Genomic DNA, 22231 nt, shown 5'->3' with positions numbered 1-22231 from the left:
CTTCCGGTTGCGGCTATGCGGAGCTAAGTCGCACATTCGGCGGCTACCGCAAAAACGGACTTTTGGGCTCTGTTCAGGGCCCCCAACGGCACTTTTTCGACATTTCCCGGTGTGGGAAGGAGATAACAGCTCCCCGATAGTATATGGCTTCTACTAGGTGCGGGGCGACTAAAATGGTGGTGGTGGACCCAAAGAAGGTGCGAGGGAAGAACAACAAAAAGGCGCTGGGCGGAGACCAGGCAGTGTGGATGCAGTGGAGGGTATCCAGCGCTGCTTCAGAGATTAAAGCGGACCTGCTAGAGCCGATGAAGGCTTCTATTGGTAAGCTGCTGGAGACACAGACGGCCCAGGGCAGGCAATCCGCGAGGCTCGACAAAAGATCTCCGACAACGAGGACGAGATCTTAGGCCTGGCGGTAAAGGTGGAGGCGCACGAGGCGCTCCACAAGAAATGGCAAGAGCGGTTCGAGGGGATGGAGAATCGGTCGAGGCGGAAGAATCTGCGGATTCTGGGCCTCCCGGAGGGGCCGGACGTGGGGGCCTATGTGGTCACCATGTTGAACTCGCTGATGGGAGCGGGGTCCTTCCAGGGTCCCCATGGAGCTGGAAGGGGCCCATAGAGTGCTGGCGAGGACGTCCAAGGCTAACGAGCCTCCGTGGGCGGTGCTGGTGAGGTTCCATCGGTTCGTCGATTGGGAGTGTGCGCTCAGGTGGGCCAAGGAGGAGAGGAGTAGCAGGTGGGAGAACGCAAAGGTTCGAATATACCAGGACTGGAGTGCGGAGGTGGCCAAGAGAAGGGCCGGGTATAATCGAGCGAAGGCAGTGTTGCACAGGAAGGGGGTGAAGTTTGGCATGTTGCAGCCGGCGCGACTGTGGGTCACCTACAAGGACCGGCACCATTATTTTGAGTCTCCGGAGGAGGCATGGGCCTTTGTTCAGGCCGAGAAGTTGGACACAGATCGAGGGTCGGGATGGGCGATTGGGGACTGCGGTTGATATGTTATTTTTATTTTTTTTGAGGGGGGGGGGGGCCTTTGCTTTGCTCCTGGTTTCTTTTTCTCGGTTTTTCTCTTTCGGGTCGGTGAGGGTGGTTGGGGCGGGTTGGGCACTGTTTTGGTTGGGTTGGTCTAGGGGGCTCTTGGAGGGGGGTAGGTAAACGGAACGGGGGTGGTGGACGGCGGTGAGATGGGGCCCCGTGAGGGAGGGGGAGGCCCGAGTCGAGGGTGAGGGGACTGGGCCTGTAAAAGGAGCTGCGTCAGAGGTGGCGGGGCCGGGTAGGTGGAAAGCCAGGCTTTTTCCCACGCTGAAGACTGGAGGGGGCGGGGAAGCGAGGGTTGTTTCCCATGCTTAGAATGGGTGTCACACAATGGGAGGAGTCAAAGGAGAGGCGGGAGTGGCCTGGGTCAGCAGGAGTCAGCTGACTTGCGGAAGTGCAATGGGGGGAGCAAATCAGCTAGGATGGGTCCTAGCCCGGGGGGGGGGGGGAGGAGAGGGAGGGAGGGAGGAGAGAATCCAGTTGCTGCTGTGGTCAAGGGGGGGCTGGAGCGAGTGGGGGGGGGGGGGGGGGGGGGGGTCGAGACAGGGGTATGCCACTGTGGGGAACGAGCCGGGTGTGGGGTGCAGGCGCGTGGCTGGCCGAGGAGGGGTCATGACTAGTCGGCGGGGGAGGGGGGCAGGTAGTCCCCTGATCCGGCTGATAACTTGGAATGTAAGGGGACTGAATGGGCCGGTTAAGCGGGCCCGCGTGTTCGCGCATCTGTAGGGGATCAAGGCGGATGTGGTTATGCTCCAGGAGACACACCTGAAGGTGGCAGACCAGGTAAGATTGAGGAAACGGTGGGTAGGTCAGGTGTTTCACTCGGGGCTGGATGCCAAAAATCGAGGGGTGGCGATCTTGGTGGGAAAGAAGGTGTCATTCGAGGCGTCGAGTATTGTGGCAGATAATGGCGGTAGGTGCGTAATGTTAAGTGGTAAGTTGCAGGACGAGAGGGTGGTACTGGTCAATGTGTATGCCCCGAATAGGGACGATGCAGGCTTTATGCGGCATATGTTGGGTCGGATCCCAGACCTGGAAGTGGGGGGCCTGATAATGGGGGGAGACTTTAATACGGTGCTGGACCCGGCACTGGATCGCTCCAGGTCTAGGACGGGTAGGAAGCCGGAGGCGGCTAGAGTGCTGAGGGGGTTTATGGACCAGATGGGAGGGGTGGACCATTGAAGATTTGCAAGGCTGGGGGCGAGGGAATTTTCATTCTTCTCACATGTCCATAAGGCTTATTCCCGAATCGACTTTTTCATTTTGATTAGGGCGCTGATAGTGAGAGCAGAGGATACGGAGTATTCGGCAATAGCCATTTCGGACCACGCCCCGCATTGGGTGGACTTGGGAGATGGGGGAGGAGAGGGACCAGCGCCCGCTGTGGCGCTTGGAGGTGGGGCTGTTGGCGGACAAGGTGAGCGAGTGGGTCCGAGGAAGTAGAGAGAGGTACTTGGAGACCAACGACAACGGGGAGGTCCGAGTGGGGATGGTATGGGAGACGCTGAAGGCGGTGGTGAGGGGAGAGCTGATCTCCATTAGGGCCCACAAGGAGCGGAGGGAGCGGGGGGAGAGGGAGAGGCTGGTGGGGGAGATGGTGAGGGTAGACCGGAGGTATGCGGAGGTACCCAAGGAAGGATTGTTGAGGAAGAGGCGCAGCCTCCAGGCCGAATTCGACCTGGTGACCACCAGGAAGGCGGAGGTGCAGTGGAGCACGGCCCAGGGGCGATTTAGGAGTGTGGGGAAAAGGCAAGCCTGATGCTGGCGCATCAGCTTCGGAAGCGGGACGCAGCTAGGGAGATCGGGGGAGTCAAGGACAGGGGAGGGAGTGTGGTTGGCATCAATGGGGTCTTCAGGGGCTTTTACGAGGAATTGTACCGATCCGAGCTCCCACGGGAGGGAGGGAGGGATGGGCCGCTTCCTGGACCAATTGAGGCTTCCAAAGGTGGATGAGGGACTGGTGGCGGGATTGGGGGCCCCGATTGGGCTGGAGCTGCTGACCAAAGGGATAGGAAGCATGCAGGCGGGGAAGGCACCGGGGCCGGACGGTGTCCCGGTCGAATTCTATAAAAAAATATATGGACCTGTTGGGCTAGTCAGGACCTTCAATGAGGCAAGGGGGGGGGGGGGGGGCTTTGCCCCCGACAATGTCCCGGGCACTGATCTCCTTGATCCTGAAGTGGGACAAGGATCCCCTGCAGTGTGGGTCTTACAGACCGATTTTCTTGCTAAATGTAGATGTCAAGGTGCTGGCGAAGGTTTTAGCCATGAGGATTGAGGGTAGTGTGACACAGATCATCCATGAAGACCAGGTTGGGGTTTGTGAAGGGGAGGCAGTTAGCGCGAATGTGCGGAGGCTTTTGAACGTTATCATGATGCTGGCGAGGGAGGGGCTGGCGGAGATAGTGGTGGCGATGGACGCTGAGAAAGCCTTCGATAGGGTAGAGTGGGGATACCTGTGGGAGGTGCTGAAGAGGTTCGGGTTTGGGGAGGGGTTTGTCAGGTGGGTTAGGCTGTTGTATGAGGTCCCGATGGAGAGTGTGGCCACAAACAGGAGGAGGTCCGAATACTTTCGGTTGCACCGAGGGACGAGGCAGGAGTGTCCCCTGTCCCCCCTGCTCTTCGCACTGGCGATTGAACCCCTGGCTATGGCACTGAGGGAGGCAAGGAACTGGAGGGGGATGGTGCGGTGTGGGGAGGAGCCTAGGGTGTCGCTCTATGCAGACGACCTGCTGCTGTATGTGGCGGACCCGGTGGGGGGAATGCCGGATGTAATGAGGATTCTTAGGGAATTCCGGGACTTTTGGGGGTACAAGCTCAACATGGGGAAGAGCGAGCTGTTCGTGGTTCACCCAGGGGACCAGGAGAGGGGGATTGGCGAGCTCCCACTAAAAAGGGCGGAGAGGAGCTTCAGGTATTTGGGGGTCCAGGTGGCCAGGAGGTGGGGGGCCCTGCATAGGCTTAATTTTACAAGGCTGGAGGAGCAAATGGAGGAGGAGTTCAAGAGGTGGGATGCGTTGCCGCTGTCCTTGGAGGGTAGGGTCCTGTCAATTAAAATGACGGTGCTCCCAAGGTTTTTGTTCCTGTTCCAGTGCCTCCCCGTATTCATCCCGACGGCTTTTATTAGGCGGGTTAACAGGAGTATAATGGGGTTTGTGTGGGCGCGAGGGACTCCGAGGGTGAGAAGGGTGTTCCTGGAGCGGAGTAGAGATATGGGGGGGGAACTGGCGCTGCCAACCTGTGGGTACTACTGGGCCGCCAATGCGACGATGGTGCGCAAGTGGGTGATGGAGGGGGAGGGGGCTGCATGGAAGAGGCTGGAGACGGCGTCTTGTGTGGGTAAGAGTCTGGGGGCGCTGGCAACGGCGCCGCTGCTGCTCCCTCCAAGGAGGTATACCACGAGCCCGGTGGTGGCGGATGCCCTCAAAATGTGAGGGCAGTGGAGGCGGCATAGGGAGGGGAAGTTGGGGCCTCGGCGTGGACCCCAATATGGGGGAACCACCGGTTCGCCCCAGGGAGAACAGGTGGAGGGTTTTCGGGGTGACACAGGGCAGGGATACGAAAGTTGGGGGACCTGTTTGTGGACGGGAAGTTCGCGAGCCTGGGTGAGCTGGAGAAGTACGGGCTCCCCCCGGGGAACACCTTCAGGTACTTACAGGTAAGGGAGTTTGCCAGACGGCAGGTGGTGGAATTCCCGGGGCTACTGCCACACAGTACAGGACAGGGTGCTCTCGGGGGGGTGGGTGGGAGTGGGGAAGATCTCAGAAACTTACCAGGTGATGCAGGAGGAGGAGGCGGCCTCGGTGGTGGAGGTGAAAGGTAAGTGGGAGGAGGAGTTGGGAGAGGAGATTGAGGAAGGGACGTGGACAGATGCCCTAGGGAGGGCGAACTCTTCCTCATCATGCACGGGGCTCAGCCTCATACAGTTTAAGGTGCTGCACAGGGCACACATGACCGGGACAAGGATGAGCCGATTTTTTGGGGTGAGGACAGGTGTGTTCGGTGCTCAGGGAGCCCAGCAAATCACACCCATATGTTCTGGGCATGCCCAGCGCTGGAGGAATTTTGGAAGGGCGTAGCGAGGACGGTGTCGAGGGTGGTAGGATCCAGGGTCAAACCAGGCTGGGGGCTCGCAATATTTGGGGTGGCAGAGGAGCCGGGAGTGCAGGAGGCGAAAGAGGCCGGTATTCTGGCCTTTGCGTCCCTGGTAGCTCGGTGAAGGATTCTTCTTCTGTGGAAGGATGCGAGGCCCCCCAAAGCGTGGAATCCTGGATCAGCGATATGGCAGGGTTCATTAAATTGGAGAGGGTGTAATTCGCCTCGAGAGGGTCGGTACAAGGGTTCTTTAGGCGGTGGCAACCGTTCTTAAGACTTCCTGGCAGAACGGTAGACATTGGTCAATGGCAGCAGCAACTGGGGGGGGGGGGGGGGGGGGGGGGGGTTACTTTATTTTTGTTTTAGTTATTTACACTGAAGGGTCTGAGGGGGTATATATATATATATATATATACCTGTTGTGTTAAGTCAGGGTGTTAATGTTAATTTATTATTTATGTACAGGGAGGAGGGGGGTATGGAGGGTTGCTTTTCTAGACTGTTTTGTACTTAACCCTGTTGGTTCTTTTTTCATTTTGTTATTGGTTTTTTATGAAAACTTTAATAAAAATTATTTTTTTTAAATTAAAGATACGCTCGCGGCATCTTACTAGTTGGACATTTGTTTGAAATCAGTATGTGAAAGCAGTATGTGAAAGGCAGGACCCTGCACATATATACGTTGTACTTTCAGCTTCAAATTGAGTTAGATTATATTCAACCCACCTGATCAAATATCAAAGAACAAAAGAACAAAAGAACAAAGAAATGTACAGCACAGGAACAGGCCCTTCGGCCCTCCAAGCCCGTGCCGACCATGCTGCCCGACTAAACTACAATCTTCTACACTTCCTGGGTCCGTATCCCTCTATTCCCATCCTATTCATATATTTGTCAAGGTGCCCCTTAAATGTCCCTATCGTCCCTGCTTCCACTACCTCCTCCGGTAGCGAGTTCCAGGCATCCACTACCCTCTGCGTAAAAAACTTGCCTCGTACATCTACTCTAAACCTTGCCCCTCTCACCTTAAACCTATGCCCCCTAGTAATTGACCCCTCTACCCTGGGGAAAAGCCTCTGACTATCCACTCTGTCTATGCCCCTCATAATTTTGTAGACCTCTATCAGGTCTCCCCTCAACCTCCTTCGTTCCAGTGAGAACAAACCGAGTTTATTCAACCGCTCCTCATAGCTAATGCCCTCCATACCAGGCAACATTCTGGTAAATCTCTTCTGCACCCTCTCTAAAGCCTCCACATTCTTCTGGTAGTGTGGCGACCAGAATTGAACACTATACTCCAAGTGTGGCCTAACTAAGGTTCTATACAGCTGCAACATGACTTGCCAATTCTTATACTCAATGCCCCGGCCAATGAAGGCAAGCATGCCGTATGCCTTCTTGACTACCTTCTCCACCTGTGTTGCCCCTTTCAATGACCTGTGGACCTGTACTCCTAGATCTCTTTGACTTTCAATACTCTTGAGGGTTCTACCATTCACTGTATATTCCCTACCTGCATTAGGCCTTCCAAAATGCATCACCTCACATTTGTCCGGATTAAACTCCATCTGCCATCTCTCCGCCCAAGTCTCCAGACAATCTAAATCCTGCTGTATCCTCCGACAGTCCCCATCGCCATCCGCAACTCCACCAACCTTTGTGTCGTCTGCAAACTTACTAATCAGACCAGCCACATTTTCCTCCAAATCATTTATATATACTACAAAGAGCAAAGGTCCCAGCACTGATCCCTGTGGAACACCACTGGTCACAGCCCTCCAATTAGAAAAGCATCCCTCCATTGCTACTCTCTGCCTTCTATGGCCTAGCCAGTTCTGTATCCACCTTGCCAGCTCACCCCTGATCCCGTGTGACTTCACCTTTTGTACTAGTCTACCATGAGGGACCTTGTCAAAGGCCTTACTGAAGTCCATATAGACAACATCTACTGCCCTACCTGCATCAATCATCTTAGTGACCTCCTCGAAAAACTCTATCAAGTTAGTGAGACACGACCTCCCCTTCACAAAACCGTGCTGCCTCTCACTAATACGTCCATTTGCTTCCAAATGGGAGTAGATCCTGTCTCGAAGAATTCTCTCCAGTAATTTCCCTACCACTGAAGTAAGGCTCACCGGCCTGTAGTTCCCGGGATTATCCTTGCTACCCTTCTTAAACAGAGGAACAACATTGGCTATTCTCCAGTCCTCCGGGACATCCCCTGAAGACAGCGAGGATCCAAAGATTTCTGTCAAGGCCTCAGCAATTTCCTCTCCAGCCTCCTTCAGTATTCTGGGGTAGATCCCATCAGGCCCTGGGGACTTATCTACCTTAATATTTTTTAAGACACCCAACACCTCGTCTTTTTGGATCACAATGTGACCCAGGCTATCTACACCCCCTTCTCCAGACTCAACATCTACCAATTCCTTCTCTTTGGTGAATACTGATGCAAAGTATTCATTTAGTACCTCGCCCATTTCCTCTGGCTCCACACATAGATTCCCTTGCCTATCCTTCAGTGGGCCAACCCTTTCCCTGGCTACCCTCTTGCTTTTTATGTACGTGTAAAAAGCCTTGGGATTTTCCTTAACCCTATTTGCCAATGACTTTTCGTGACCCCTTCTAGCCCTCCTGAGTCCTTGCTTAAGTTCCTTCCTACTTTCCTTATATTCCACGCAGGCTTCGTCTGTTCCCAGCCTTTTAGCCCTGACAAATGCCTCCTTTTTCTTTTTGACGAGGCCTACAATATCACTCGTCATCCAAGGTTCCCGAAAATTGCCGTATTTATCTTTCTTCCTCACAGGAACATGCCGGTCCAGTATTCCTTTCAACTGCCACTTGAAGCCTCCCACATGTCAGATGTTGATTTGCCCTCAAACATCCGCCCCCAATCTATGTTCTTCAGTTCCCGCCTAATATTGTTATAATTAGCCTTCCCCCAATTTACCACATTCATCCTCGGACCACTCTTATCCTTGTCCACCAGTACTTTAAAACTTACTGAATTGTGGTCACTGTTACCGAAATGCTCCCCTACTGAAACATCTACCACCTGGCCGGGCTCATTCCCCAATACCAGGTCCAGTACCGCCCCTTCCCTAGTTGGACTGTCTACATATTGTTTTAAGATGACCTCCTGGATGCTCCTTACAAACTCCACCCCGTCTAAGCCCCTGGCACTAAGTGAGTCCCAGTCAATATTGGGGAAGTTGAAGTCTCCCATCACCACAACCCTGTTGTTTTTACTCTTTTCCAAAATCTGTCTACCTATCTGCTCCTCTATCTCCCGCTGGCTGTTGGGAGGCCTGTAGTAATACCCCCAACATTGTGACTGCACCCTTCTTATTCCTGATCTCTACCCATATAGCCTCACTGCCCTCTGAGGTGTCCTCTCGCAGTACAGCTGTGATATTCTCCCGAACAAGTAGCGCAACTCCACCTCCCCTTTTACATCCCCCTCTATCCCGCCTGAAACATCTAAATCCTGGAACGTTTAGCTGCCAATCCTGCCCTTCCCTCAACCAGGTCTCTAATGGCAACAACATCATAGTTCCAAGTAGTAATCCAAGCTCTAAGTTCATCTGCCTTACCCGTAATGCTCCTTGCATTAAAACATATGCACTTCAGGCCACCAGACCCGCTGTGTTCAGCAACTTCTCCCTGTCTGCTCTGCCTCAGAGCCACACTGTCCCTATTCCCTAGTTCTCCCTCAATGCTCTCGCCTTCTGACCTATTGCTCCCGTGCCCACCCCCCTGCCATACTAGTTTAAACCCTCCCGTGTGACACTAGCAAACCTCGCGGCCAGGATATTTATGCCTCTCCGGTTTAGATGCAACCCGTCCTTCTTATACAGGTCACACCTGCCCCGGAAGAGCTCCCAGTGGTCCAGATAATGGAAACCCTCCCTCCTACACCAGCTGTTTAGCCACGTGTTTAGCTGCTCTATCTTCCTATTTCTAGCCTCACTGGCACGTGGCACAGGGAGTAATCCCGAGATTACAACCCTCGAGGTCCTGTCTTTTAACTTTCTGCCTAGCTCCCTGAACTCCTGCTGCATTGCATGGATTATATAGAAACATAGAAAATAGGATGATGTGACCATTCGGCCCTTCAAGCCTGCTCCACCATTCATTATGATCATGGCTGATCATCCAACTCAATACCTGTAGCCACCTGGGTTGGCCACTTCCAGACTTTAAAATGGAGATCCGCTGAGAATGCAGGGAAATTCAGCCAACGCAGGAAAAACAAGCAGGTGCAAAGTTTCCTGTAATCAGAACTTGCAGGAACCCAGACAGCACTGAAACTAACAACCATCTACATATTAATGAGCGATCCCCAGGAACAACTGGGAACAGTTACGGTAAACAAGGCCAAGCCAGACTCCTCGGCGCCAGCAGGAGCCAAGACAAAGGAAGGCCAACGGACACTTAGGAACCGCCCAGCGATCAGGGAACAGCTTCAGTATTGGAGAAATCGATCCAAGTGATCAGAACTTAGACCAATCACTTGGAACCAGGTACGGAGTCCGCCCAAAAGGGCATGAAGCCCCTGGGGAATATAAAGTAGAGTCACCAAGTTCAATTCATCCTTCTTGGCAGGGTCCCTCAGCAGCTCGAAACAACCGTTGACCGTGACCCGCCTAGTAGCTGCACCAACCAAGCAAGTCTCCAGTCAACGCACGCTACGAGATAGGCGCTCGTAGCTACCAGTCGATACCAGCTTTGAAGCCTGCAGACTCAGAATCGAACGAAAGGCCATTTGTTCCCCTGACCTGGTGGGCCAGTTCCAAAGCTAAGTATAGGCCTTTTAGTGTTAGAGATAGTCTAGTAAGTAGAGTTTTATACACGAGTAGTGATTGATTGTGTATAATAAATGTGTTTTGATTTGAAACGTACTAACTGGTGTATTGAGTTATTGATCAGCACTTGAACTTGAACCTCGTGGTGGTATCATAGATACCTGGCGACTCTAGAGCAAAGAATATAAAACAGAGCAAATTAAGTAAAGACACAACGAGCAACATTTAAGAGCCAACCCAAAGTTAGCAACAGAAACTAGAGGGCATAGGTTTAAGGTGAGAGGGGAGAGATTCAGAAGGGCCCAGAGGGGCAATTTCTTCACTCAGAGGGTAGTGAGTGTCTGGAATGGGCTGCCAGAGGTAGTAGTAGAAGCGGGTACAATTGTGTCTTTCAAAAAGCATTTAGATGGTTACATGGGTAAGAGGGTTATGGGCCAAGTGCGGGCAACTGGGACTAGCTTAATGGTAAAAAACTGGGCGGCATGGACTGGTTGGGCCGAAGGGCCTGTTTCCATGCTGTAAACTTCTATGATTCTATGATTCTATTTACTGGCGAACTCTGACGGCACCCGACTTAGGAGTGGCCTAACCACTTCTTGAGAACCCAAAATTTGAATTGAGAGTCCAATTGGGAACAGAAACATTCACAAGTGTTCAAGCAGTTCTGATCAATCCTCATAATTCGGAAGTGTGTTAATGCATGTGTAACTAACAGGGCTATGAGGTAAAACTGATAGATTTTGTTGCGAAACACTGTCAGGAGTTTGTATTCCGGAAAATAGCGAACGCCGTACCCATGTTTACAGCACCGCCTTCGTACCCATCGTTCCAAATTTTAAAAGATAGCATTCAGATAGGGAAAATGGCAATGAAGGCAATGGAACGCCTCATGGACCCTCAAGAATTTGTGGTTGCAGCGACCAGCAGCAGAGTAGGTCAGTGTCCCGTTTGGGAAGTTGAGATTAGAAGGTACCTCAAAGGGAAGGGATGGCCCCTTTGGAGTGACTTTTGTTCAAATGAGGAAACAAGTCCTGGGAGTATAGGACATACTTGGTGGGAGAACCTGAGCGACATCCATAAGAGCTTAGGGAAAGCTCACAAGCCGATGGCAATTGTGTCCTGTCTGGCACAATTGCAAGGCACAGAGGAGGTCGTTCGGACTCTCCGCAAAGAGATAGAAGAGAGACATCGAATGAGCAAGGTCGATGTTAGTGAGATCGTGACAGAGAATATAGAATTGAGAAGGAAGTTGGCAGCAAAGGACGGAGAGGTGAATGATGCCAAGATGGCACACCAGTCTTGTCTAGCGCATCTGAGCAGCTTCCAAACCCAATACGATAAGGCCTATCAGGACACACAACGTGCAGTCCTGGTAAGAGAAGAGATAGAGAAACAGGTAGAGGCATTGCAGCGATCTAAAAGCAGCGTTAAGAGCACTCAATGCTGCCACCACAGAGCACAGACAAAGCTCAGTGGATCATGCAAAATGCCAGAAGCAGATGGCAGAACGGCAGTCTTTGCTTTCAGTGCAAAATGGGTTTGAAAGCACCTTTGGATCCCAATTAGATGAAGGCGGCGGCCCTGATTGGCAAGAACTAAACAAAACCGCGCATAGATATGTACAGGGAACATGTGCGCAAGGAAAGCTCGAAAGTAGAAAAGCACCCCAACCCCCCACAGAGCAGATAGATCAGGCACCCATGAATCCAGTAACTACCCACCGCACAGTCACATCGGACGGAGACGCGGAATTCCTTTACACCACCCCCTTAATCGTGACCCAATTACGGGACACGTGCGAAAAGATCACACCGTTCTTCCCCACCTCAGACCCCCGCCTCTTCTTTGCTAGAGTGAAGCAGCAGCCGACCATGTGCGGCCTGGATGAGCGTGAGCAAGTGAAGCTCACAGTTTTAAGCTTAGACCCTTCTGTTGTAGCAGCCCTTCCCGACCCACAGAATGTAGGAGGAGGCACCCTTGCAGAGATGCACACGGCGATCCTAGGCACGACCGATTATAACAGAGGTGACCCAGTAGAAGGCCTGAATAAGTGCAGGCAGAAGAAAACAGAACACCCCACAGCGTTTGTTGGACGCGTGTGGATCCATTTTACAGCCGTTTTCGGAAACTTAGACCACGCCCATTTGTCCCCAGACAACTTGGCCAACTGGACCTGCACCCTCATCTCCCATGCCACAGAGGCAGGACAAAAAGCTTGTACTAATTATGACCCCTCGGAAGAAACGCACAACGAAAAGTGGGTTTTTAAAAGGTTGTGCCGCTCCTGGGAGCAATCGGTCCACAACAAACCAGTGATTAGAAAACCCCAAGAACAGCAGGCAGAGGCAGATATTCAAGCAGTTAAAACGCACCAGAGCCCCGCATGGGTGAACGAAGGCATGAACAGCCCCCCACAGAAACCACAGGAATGTTACAATTGTGGACAGTTAGGACATTACACACGAGAATGTCAAGCCCCCCTGAAACAGCAACAGAATCAGCCCACCAATGCCCCCCGAACCAACAACGACACCAACAGCCCCGACCCCCCACCCAGGGAACCATACCCAAGGGAGCAATACCCCAGAGAGCCTGCTCCACCTTACATGCCCCAGGGGTCATGTTACAACTGTCGGCAGTCAGGGGACTTCGCCCGAGATTGCAGGAGACCCCACCACTAGCTAGACTCGCACCCAGATATGAAAGAGAACTCCACCCACAGCAGCTACAAGGTCCCAGCTGCCCCATGCAAACTGTGAGCGCTTACCCACCACTTCTCATGGCAGCGATATCTCAGCAACGCCACTTCATTTTTGTTTCGCTCCTCCTTCCTCTCTTCTTCGGTCACACTACACTGCCTCCATATGCTAGTTACACCCCAGTCCAAATGTGATTTACGATGTCCTGTATTCTGATGGAACCTGCACCATGTTTGTTCGTTAAGGATATCGTTAAGTGTTGTGTGTAAAGTCAAAAGTTTTTCACGGCCCCACGTCACCACCCCCTTTGACGCCAATGGCTGTTAGAGGATCTAGTTTGTCCCAGACAATAGTTCAGAGCAACTAGTCTGTCGGCAGACAACAATCATAACTACTCTCCTGATTCGAAGGTAATCACGAGAGACAGCCCCCACGACGACCACATTCGTACCCGTTCTTGCCGGTTGCTCAGGCAGTGGAGAAACGGCATTGGTCTCCGCCCTGCCTGAGGTCCCCCCTCTGGTCAGCTACGCTCGGGTAGAGCACATACGGCATTGATCACCGTCCTACCCGGGGATTCCATCCAAATCTTACCCACCGCGATGCACCCCATTTTGGCTCGATTCAAAAACTCTTTTGTTTGGTTTTAGCAACCCTTAGGATTGATTCCCTATGCTATTTACATCCTCAAACACTGGGGTGGTAAATCACACAGGCTGCGAGACGGCTCACAGTACGACAGTATTTCCTTAGATGTCTAGTCCAAATATTTGGTTTAAAAAATTTTTTTCATTCATTTCAAGCTCCAGGAAGAGAGAAGAGACGAAAAGGAAGCGAACAGAACATTGAAGACATCATACGTGTTTTTCGTTATCATTATAATTTTTGTATTCGGTTACGCGCGAACGCGAACCCCCTGACCCCAACCCCCCGGCCGTCAATGATTCACTTCCCCATAGCACCCAGAGCCCAGTGACAAGTAACAACACACCACCATGGTGTGATAGGTTTATAACGTGGTTCTCCCTTTCATATGTCATTGAATCCCTTTTAGCATTGGCGATATTCCGCAGCATCGTGCAGACTATCCGCATGAGAAAATGGCGAAGGAGAGCCCACCGCTCTCGCACCCAGGTATACAGGAGAAGATCCCCTATTTTCGGTTTACACCAGGCCCCCGAACCCCTTGATCTACAATAGGACATTCGTTTTGCGTCATTTGTGAATAAAGAAACATGTCTCATTTGCAACTGAAAGATTGTACAACTCTGTGCTTGACCGCCAAGCCAGAGGAAAATGTGAATGCTGCTATTACTTTTGTATTGTTAGGAAGTTAGTATGATTGGATGTTTAAGTGAGTGTAGTTTATGGAAGATAGTTAGAGATACCGTTTTTTATATGTTGTACTGCATGTCCCTGTTGTGACATAGCGCCACTAAGAATTGTCAGTTAAAATTTTCATGCATAGTTATGGTCAGTGTAGAGGCCATGGAAGAGTGCTCGCTGGGCCAGGGAGTGAAGACGACGCAGTAATGTGAGCCTTCATGCTTCGCGTTAGGGATCACAAGGAGGGTGTGTAGCCACCTAGGTTGGCCACTTCCAGACTTTAAAATGGAGATCCGCTGAGAATGCAGGGAAATTCAGCCAACGCAGGAAAAACAAGCAGGTGCAAAGTTTCCTGTAATCAGAACTTGCAGGAACCCAGACAGCACTGAAACTAACAACCATCTACATATTAATGAGCGATCCCCAGGAACAATTGGAAACAGTTAAGATAAACAAGGCCAAGCCAGACTCCTCAGCGCCAGCAGGAGCCAAGACAAAGGAAGGCCAACGGACACTTAGGAACCGCCCAGCGATCAGGGAACAGCTCCAGTATTGGAGAAATCAATCCAAGTGATCAGAACTTAGTCCAATCACTTGGAACCAGGTACGGGGTCTGCCGAAAAGGGCGTGAAGCCCCTGGGGACTATAAAATAGAGTCCCCAAGTTCAATTTGTCCTTCTTGGCAGGGTCTCTCAGCAGCTCGAAACAACCCTTGACCGTGACCCGCCTAGTAGCTGCACCAACCAAGTAAGTCTCCAGTCAACGCATGCTACGAGATAGGCGCTCCTAGCTACCAGTCGATACCAGCTTTGAAGCCTGCAGACTCAGAATCGAACGAAAGGCCATTTGTTCCCCTGACCTGGTGGGCCAGTTCCAAAGCTAAGAATAGGCCTTTTAGTGTTAGAGATAGTCTAGTAAGTAGAGTTTTATGCATGAGTAGTGATTGACTGTGTATAATAAATGTGTTTTGATTTGAATCTTACTAACTGGTGTAGAGTTATTGATCAGCACTTTAACTTGAACCTCGTGGTGGTATCATAAAGATACCTGGCGACTCTAGAGCAAAGATTATAAAACAGAGCAAATTAAGTAAAGACACAACGAGCAACATTTAAGAGCCAACCAAAAGTTAGCAACATACCCTAATCCTGCTTTCCCCCAGATCCTTTGATCCCCTTCTCCCGAAGTGCTATATCGAACTGCTTCTTGAAACCATACAATGTTTTGCCCTCAACTCCTTCATGTGGTAATGAATTCCACAGGCTGACCACTCAGTGACGGAATTTCTCCTCATCTGTCCTAAATAGTCTATCTCATATCCACAGATTGTGACCCCTGGTTCTGGACACACCCACCATTGGGAACATTCTACCTGTATCTACCCTGCTTAGTCCTGTTAGAATTAGATTGATTTAGATTTGTCACGTATACAGAGATACAGTGAAACGTATTATTCTGCATACAGTCCAGGCAGATCGCTCCAAACATGAAAACATAGAACATACAATAAATTCATGAGGATACAGAATGGAAGTACACGGCACAGGCAGCGCGTGAAGTACACGGCACAGGCAGCGCGTGAAGTACACGGCACAGGCAGCGCGTGAAGTACACGGCACAGGCAGCGCGTGAAGTACACGGCACAGGCAGCGCGTGAAGTACACGGCACAGGCAGCGCGTGAAGTACACGGCACAGGCAGCGCGTGAAGTACACGGCACAGGCAGCGCGTGAAGTACACGGCACAGGCAGCGCGTGAAGTACACGGCACAGGCAGCGCGTGAAGTACACGGCACAGGCAGCGCGTGAAGTACACGGCACAGGCAGCGCGTGAAGTACACGGCACAGGCAGCGCGTGAAGTACACGGCACAGGCAGCGCGTGAAGTACACGGCACAGGCAGCGCGTGAAGTACACGGCACAGGCAGCGCGTGAAGTACACGGCACAGGCAGCGCGTGAAGTACACGGCACAGGCAGCGCGTGAAGTACACGGCACAGGCAGCGCGTGAAGTACACGGCACAGGCAGCGCGTGAAGTACACGGCACAGGCAGCGCGTGAAGTACACGGCACAGGCAGCGCGTGAAGTACACGGCACAGGCAGCGCGTGAAGTACACGGCACAGGCAGCGCGTGAAGTACACGGCACAGGCAGCGCGTGAAGTACACGGCACAGGCAGCGCGTGAAGTACACGGCACAGGCAGCGCGTGAAGTACACGGCACAGGCAGCGCGTGAAGTACACGGCACAGGCAGCGCGTGAAGTACACGGCACAGGCAGCGCGTGAAGTACACGGCACAGGCAGCGCGTGAAGTACACGGCACAGGCAGCGCGTGAAGTACACGGCACAGGCAGCGCGTGAAGTACACGGCACAGGCAGCGCGTGAAGTACACGGCACAGGCAGCGCGTGAAGTACACGGCACAGGCAGCGCGTGAAGTACACGGCACAGGCAGCGCGTGAAGTACACGGCACAGGCAGCGCGTGAAGTACACGGCACAGGCAGCGCGTGAAGTACACGGCACAGGCAGCGCGTGAAGTACACGGCACAGGCAGCGCGTGAAGTACACGGCACAGGCAGCGCGTGAAGTACACGGCACAGGCAGCGCGTGAAGTACACGGCACAGGCAGCGCGTGAAGTACACGGCACAGGCAGCGCGTGAAGTACACGGCACAGGCAGCGCGTGAAGTACACGGCACAGGCAGCGCGTGAAGTACACGGCACAGGCAGCGCGTGAAGTACACGGCACAGGCAGCGCGTGAAGTACACGGCACAGGCAGCGCGTGAAGTACACGGCACAGGCAGCGCGTGAAGTACACGGCACAGGCAGCGCGTGAAGTACACGGCACAGGCAGCGCGTGAAGTACACGGCACAGGCAGCGCGTGAAGTACACGGCACAGGCAGCGCGTGAAGTACACGGCACAGGCAGCGCGTGAAGTACACGGCACAGGCAGCGCGTGAAGTACACGGCACAGGCAGCGCGTGAAGTACACGGCGCAGGCAGCGCGTGAAGTACACGGCGCAGGCAGCGCGTGAAGTACACGGCACAGGCAGCGCGTGAAGTACACGGCACAGGCAGCGCGTGAAGTACACGGCACAGGCAGCGCGTGAAGTACACGGCACAGGCAGCGCGTGAAGTACACGGCACAGGCAGCGCGTGAAGTACACGGCACAGGCAGCGCGTGAAGTACACGGCACAGGCAGCGCGTGAAGTACACGGCACAGGCAGCGCGTGAAGTACACGGCACAGGCAGCGCGTGAAGTACACGGCACAGGCAGCGCGTGAAGTACACGGCACAGGCAGCGCGTGAAGTACACGGCACAGGCAGCGCGTGAAGTACACGGCACAGGCAGCGCGTGAAGTACACGGCACAGGCAGCGCGTGAAGTACACGGCACAGGCAGCGCGTGAAGTACACGGCACAGGCAGCGCGTGAAGTACACGGCACAGGCAGCGCGTGAAGTACACGGCACAGGCAGCGCGTGAAGTACACGGCACAGGCAGCGCGTGAAGTACACGGCACAGGCAGCGCGTGAAGTACACGGCACAGGCAGCGCGTGAAGTACACGGCACAGGCAGCGCGTGAAGTACACGGCACAGGCAGCGCGTGAAGTACACGGCACAGGCAGCGCGTGAAGTACACGGCACAGGCAGCGCGTGAAGTACACGGCACAGGCAGCGCGTGAAGTACACGGCACAGGCAGCGCGTGAAGTACACGGCACAGGCAGCGCGTGAAGTACACGGCACAGGCAGCGCGTGAAGTACACGGCACAGGCAGCGCGTGAAGTACACGGCACAGGCAGCGCGTGAAGTACACGGCACAGGCAGCGCGTGAAGTACACGGCACAGGCAGCGCGTGAAGTACACGGTACAGGCAGCGCGTGATGTACACGGTACAGGCAGCGCGTGACGTACACGGTATAGGCAGCGAGTGAAGTACCCGGTATAGACAGAGAGTGAAGTACACGGTATAGACAGCTACAACTGTAGAGAAGATGCGTAGAAAGATTACTTCAGTCCATAAGATCAGTTCAGACCCTATGAGGCGGGAGTCTGGTAACAGCAGAAAATAAGCGGTTTTTGAATCTGTTAGTGCGTGTTCTCAGACTTTTGTGTCTTATCCCTGATGGAAGAGGTTGGATGAGAAAATAACCCAGCTGGGAGGGGTCTTTGATTATGCTACCTGCTTTTCCAACACAGGGCTGTGTTCATGACTCTCTGCAGTTTCTTATGGTCTTGGGCCGATCAGTTGCTATACCAGACTGTGATGCAGCCAAATAGGATGCTTTCTATGGTACATCAAAATAAATTGGTAAGAGTTGTTGTACACTATGTGGACAATTTTATAGGTTTCTAGGAGATACCCCCCTCATTCTTTTGAACGGCAGCGAATGCAATCCGAACTGATTCAATCTCTCCTGAGATGTCAGTCCCGCCATCCCAGGAAACAGTCTGGTACCCACAATACCTTTGGATAGACTCCCTGTGCACAACCCAAGATTTTCTTCAAAGAACAAAGGACAATACTGCACAGGAACAGGCCCTTCGGCCCTCCAAGCCTGTGCCGACCATGGTGCCTCCCTAAACTAAAAACGTACGCACTTATGGAGTTCGTCTCCTTCCATTCCCACCCTATTCATATTTGTCTAGATGCCCCTTAAATGCCGCTATCGTACCTGCTCCCATCACCTCCCCAGGCAGTGCGTTCCATATATTTACCACCCTCTGTGTAAAATAACTTCCTCGCACATCTGTTCTAAACTTTTCTGCACTTTAAACCTATGTCCCCTAGTACTTGACTCTCTTACCCTAGGAAAGAGCATCTGACTATCCACTCTGTCCATGCCACTCAATCTTGTAGACCTATCAGGTCACCTCTCAACCTCGGTCGTTCCAGTGAGAACAGACCAAGTTTATCTAACCTCTCTTCGTAGCTAATGCGCTCCATACCAGGCAACATCCTAGTAAACCATTGCTGTACCATCTCCAAAGCATGCACGTGCTTATGGTGGTGTGGCAACCAGAAATGTACACAATATTCCAAATAAGGTCTCACTAAGGTCCTGTACAGAGGTCAAATTTAAATTTTATTACATGCAATCCCAAGGTCTTGGGGACCATGTTTTGGAATCAACATCGTAAAATTTACAATCCTGAACCATGGTACATACTAACTAGGAGGAGTAGGCCACTCGGCCCCGCTCCCCATTCAATTAGATCATGGCTGATCTGATTGCAACTTGAACCCCACATTCTTGCTTACCCAGTTTGCTTAATTATGTGCTCTTACCTTAAGCTAATACCTCAGTATAAAGCTTGTCAGGGTGTGATCACAGCAAATCAGAGAAACATCAATGTTGAACTTGTTAAAATATTTTTACACTCCTCAATATTAAGAATGGAAATGCCTGCTGACAGAGTTGCCACAGGCACTGTGAATGCAGGTGTAGTGAGTGCGCCCTCTGCAGTTGTGGTGTCAACAAACGAGCATCAATATCAATGTGAAGTGTTTGCCTTCCCTTCCTCTATCTCCTAACACTGCCTCCTCTGCGGAGATTTTCTGGCAATTTGTTTTTAAATTTCATTTTTCTAGCTTGCATAATGATTCAGGAGTCCTGAATGAATAATCCAGAGAATGAGTTCAAATCTCAACATGCTAGTTGAGAATTTCAATTTAATTTGACGAAATAAAATCAGGACAAAAAAAGCTGATATCAGTATGATATTCCAACTAGTTCAGTAAGATCTGAGGGAGGGAAGTCTGCTGTCCTTGCCCATCTGCATGTAATTTCAGCATCTATCAAATAGTTTCACAACTATTAATCTTGTCTCATGCAAAAAAACCTTGTTTAGGATTAATTATAGCATTGTAACAATACCCAAGGGTATGGACTTGTCCTGTTAAAGAAATGTCCGATGCATTCTTCAAATTCTTTTCTGAAACTTTTTCATGTGTGTGTGTGTGTGTTGGGCAGCACGGTGGCACAGTGGTTAGCATTGCTGCCTCACGGCGCTGAGGTCTCAGGTTCGATCCCGGCTCTGGGTCACAATCTGTGCGGAGTTTGCACATTCTCCCCATGCTCGCATGGATTTCCCCCCACAACCCAAAGATGTGCAGGGGAGGTGGATTGGCCACGCTAAATTGCCCCTTTATTGGAAAAAAATGAATTGGGTACTCTAAAAATTTTTTTTTTTTTTTTTTAAAGTGAGAGAGAGAGAGAGAGAGAGAGGTGGGTTGGGGGGGGGGGGGGGGGGGGGTGTTCAGTTGTACGGAAAATCAGAAAACTAAAGTTAAAGAAGGTGAGTGTGCAAGTTAATGATGAGGACTTTTAATGAGTTAAAGAGGCAGAGGGCTCAGATTAGTAAAGTTTCCAGAACACTTAATAGAACAGAGTAGAATAGAAAGCGGCAGGAATGTAACTTCTGGCACAGCAGATAAGGGGGCAACTAGGAGTAGGAGGGGTGGTCAACGAAGGTTGTATCTAAATGTGCGCAGTATACGGAACAAGATAAATGAGTTTGTTGCACACATTGAATTGGCTGGTACGAAGTTGTGGGAATCAGAGACATGGCTGCAAGGGGATGAGGGCTGACATCTAAATATCCAAGGATAGGTGTTCTTTCGAAAGGGCAGGCAAGTGGGCAAAGGGGGCGGGGTTGCATTGTTAGTAAGGAATTAAGTTAAATCGATAGCAACGAGCGATATAGGGTCGGATAGCATAGAATTTCTGTGGGAAAGTTGAGGAACCGCAAAGGTAAAATGACCCTGATGGGAGTTATGTACAGGCCCCTTAGCATTAATCAGGATGTGGGACAGAAAATAAATCAGAAATAGAAAAGGCATGTAAAATGGCAATATTACAATAATCATGGGGGACCTCAATATGCAGGTGGACTGGGAAAATCAAGTTGGTAGTGGATCCCAAGAAAAGGAATTTATGGAATATCTAAGAGAAGGTTTTTTGGAGCAGCTTGTGACACAGCCTACTAGGGAACAGGCAATTCTGGATTTGGTGATGTGTATGAGGCAGATTTGATTAGGGAACTTAAGGTGAAGGAACCCTAGAATTTACCCCTTTCTCATATGGGACTTATTTGGGAAAGCAAATTTAGGAACCCTACCCTTGAGTCCCTTTGTCCAAGTCATTTGAGTCCTCAGCATTTATCCCTGTGGCACATGCCTTTCACATCCTGCCATCTATGCCAACGGTTTCCTCTCAGCCAGCCATTTTCAATCCATGGCTATATGTTACCCTCTACGCCATGAGCCTTTATTTTCTGCAATAACCTTTGATGTTGCACCTTATCAAATGCCTTCTGGAAATTTAAGATAAGTACACCCATTGTCCCCCTTTATCCACAGCACATGTGAATCCTTCAAATAACTCCAATAAGTTGATTAAACATCACTTCCCTTTCAAGTTTTCTGGCCCATTGAGCAATGCTGATTTTAATTTTGACTGTTGCATAAAGGAATCCAGGTAAGACGGTTTTGGTTGTTGGAGGTCAGTCATCTTGTTCCAGGAGATCGCACAGGGGAGTTCCTCGAGGTAGTGTCCTCGGCCCAACCGTCTTTAATGGTGTCAATTACTTCAACGGCAGGGTCCCGGGTTTGATTCTCGGCTTGGGTCACTATGAGGAGTCGCACTTTCTCCCCGCGTCTGCGTGGGTTTCCTCTGGGTGCTCCGGTTTCCTCCCACAAGTCCCGAAAGACATGCTGTTAGGTGAATTAGACATTCTGAATTCTCCCTCTGTGTACCCGAACAGGCGCCGGAATGTGGCGACTAGGGGGTTTTCACAGTAACTGCATTGCAGTGTTCATAGATTATCATAGAATTTACAGTGCAGAAGGAGGCCATTCGGCCCATCGAGTCTGCACCGGCTCTTGGAAAGAGCACCCTACCCAAGGTCAACACCTCCACCCTATCCCCATAACCCAGTAACCCCACCCAACACTAAGGGCAATTTTGGACACTAAGGGCAATTTATCATGGCCAATCCACCTAACCTGCACATCTTTGGACTGTGGGAGGAAACCGGAGCACCCGGAGGAAACCCACGCACACACAGGGAGGATTTGCAGACTCCGCACAGACAGTGACCCAAGCCGGAATCGAACCTGGGACCCTGGAGCTGTGAAGCAATTGTGCTATCCACAATGCTACCGTGCTGCCCTCAATTAATTTAAGCCTACTTGTGATAATAAAGATGATTACAATAAAGAATCTTTGCTTTTGTTGTTGAATGCTTTACCTGACGTGGTAGCCTCTAAGC

General features: G+C 51.5%; 1 protein-coding gene across 3 annotated transcripts in view; it reads right to left on the bottom strand.

The window, feature by feature from the left end:
- LOC140429045 (nipped-B-like protein) overlaps positions 1-22231 on the bottom strand; it is an 817118-nt gene that overhangs the window by 728774 nt on the left and 66113 nt on the right. The window lies entirely within an intron of this gene.

This window comes from Scyliorhinus torazame, chromosome 9 (genome assembly GCF_047496885.1).
Source record: "Scyliorhinus torazame isolate Kashiwa2021f chromosome 9, sScyTor2.1, whole genome shotgun sequence".
Lineage (NCBI taxonomy): Eukaryota > Metazoa > Chordata > Chondrichthyes > Carcharhiniformes > Scyliorhinidae > Scyliorhinus > Scyliorhinus torazame.
Note: the sequence above shows the minus strand (reverse complement) of the source record. Positions and strands in the feature narration are given on the sequence as shown.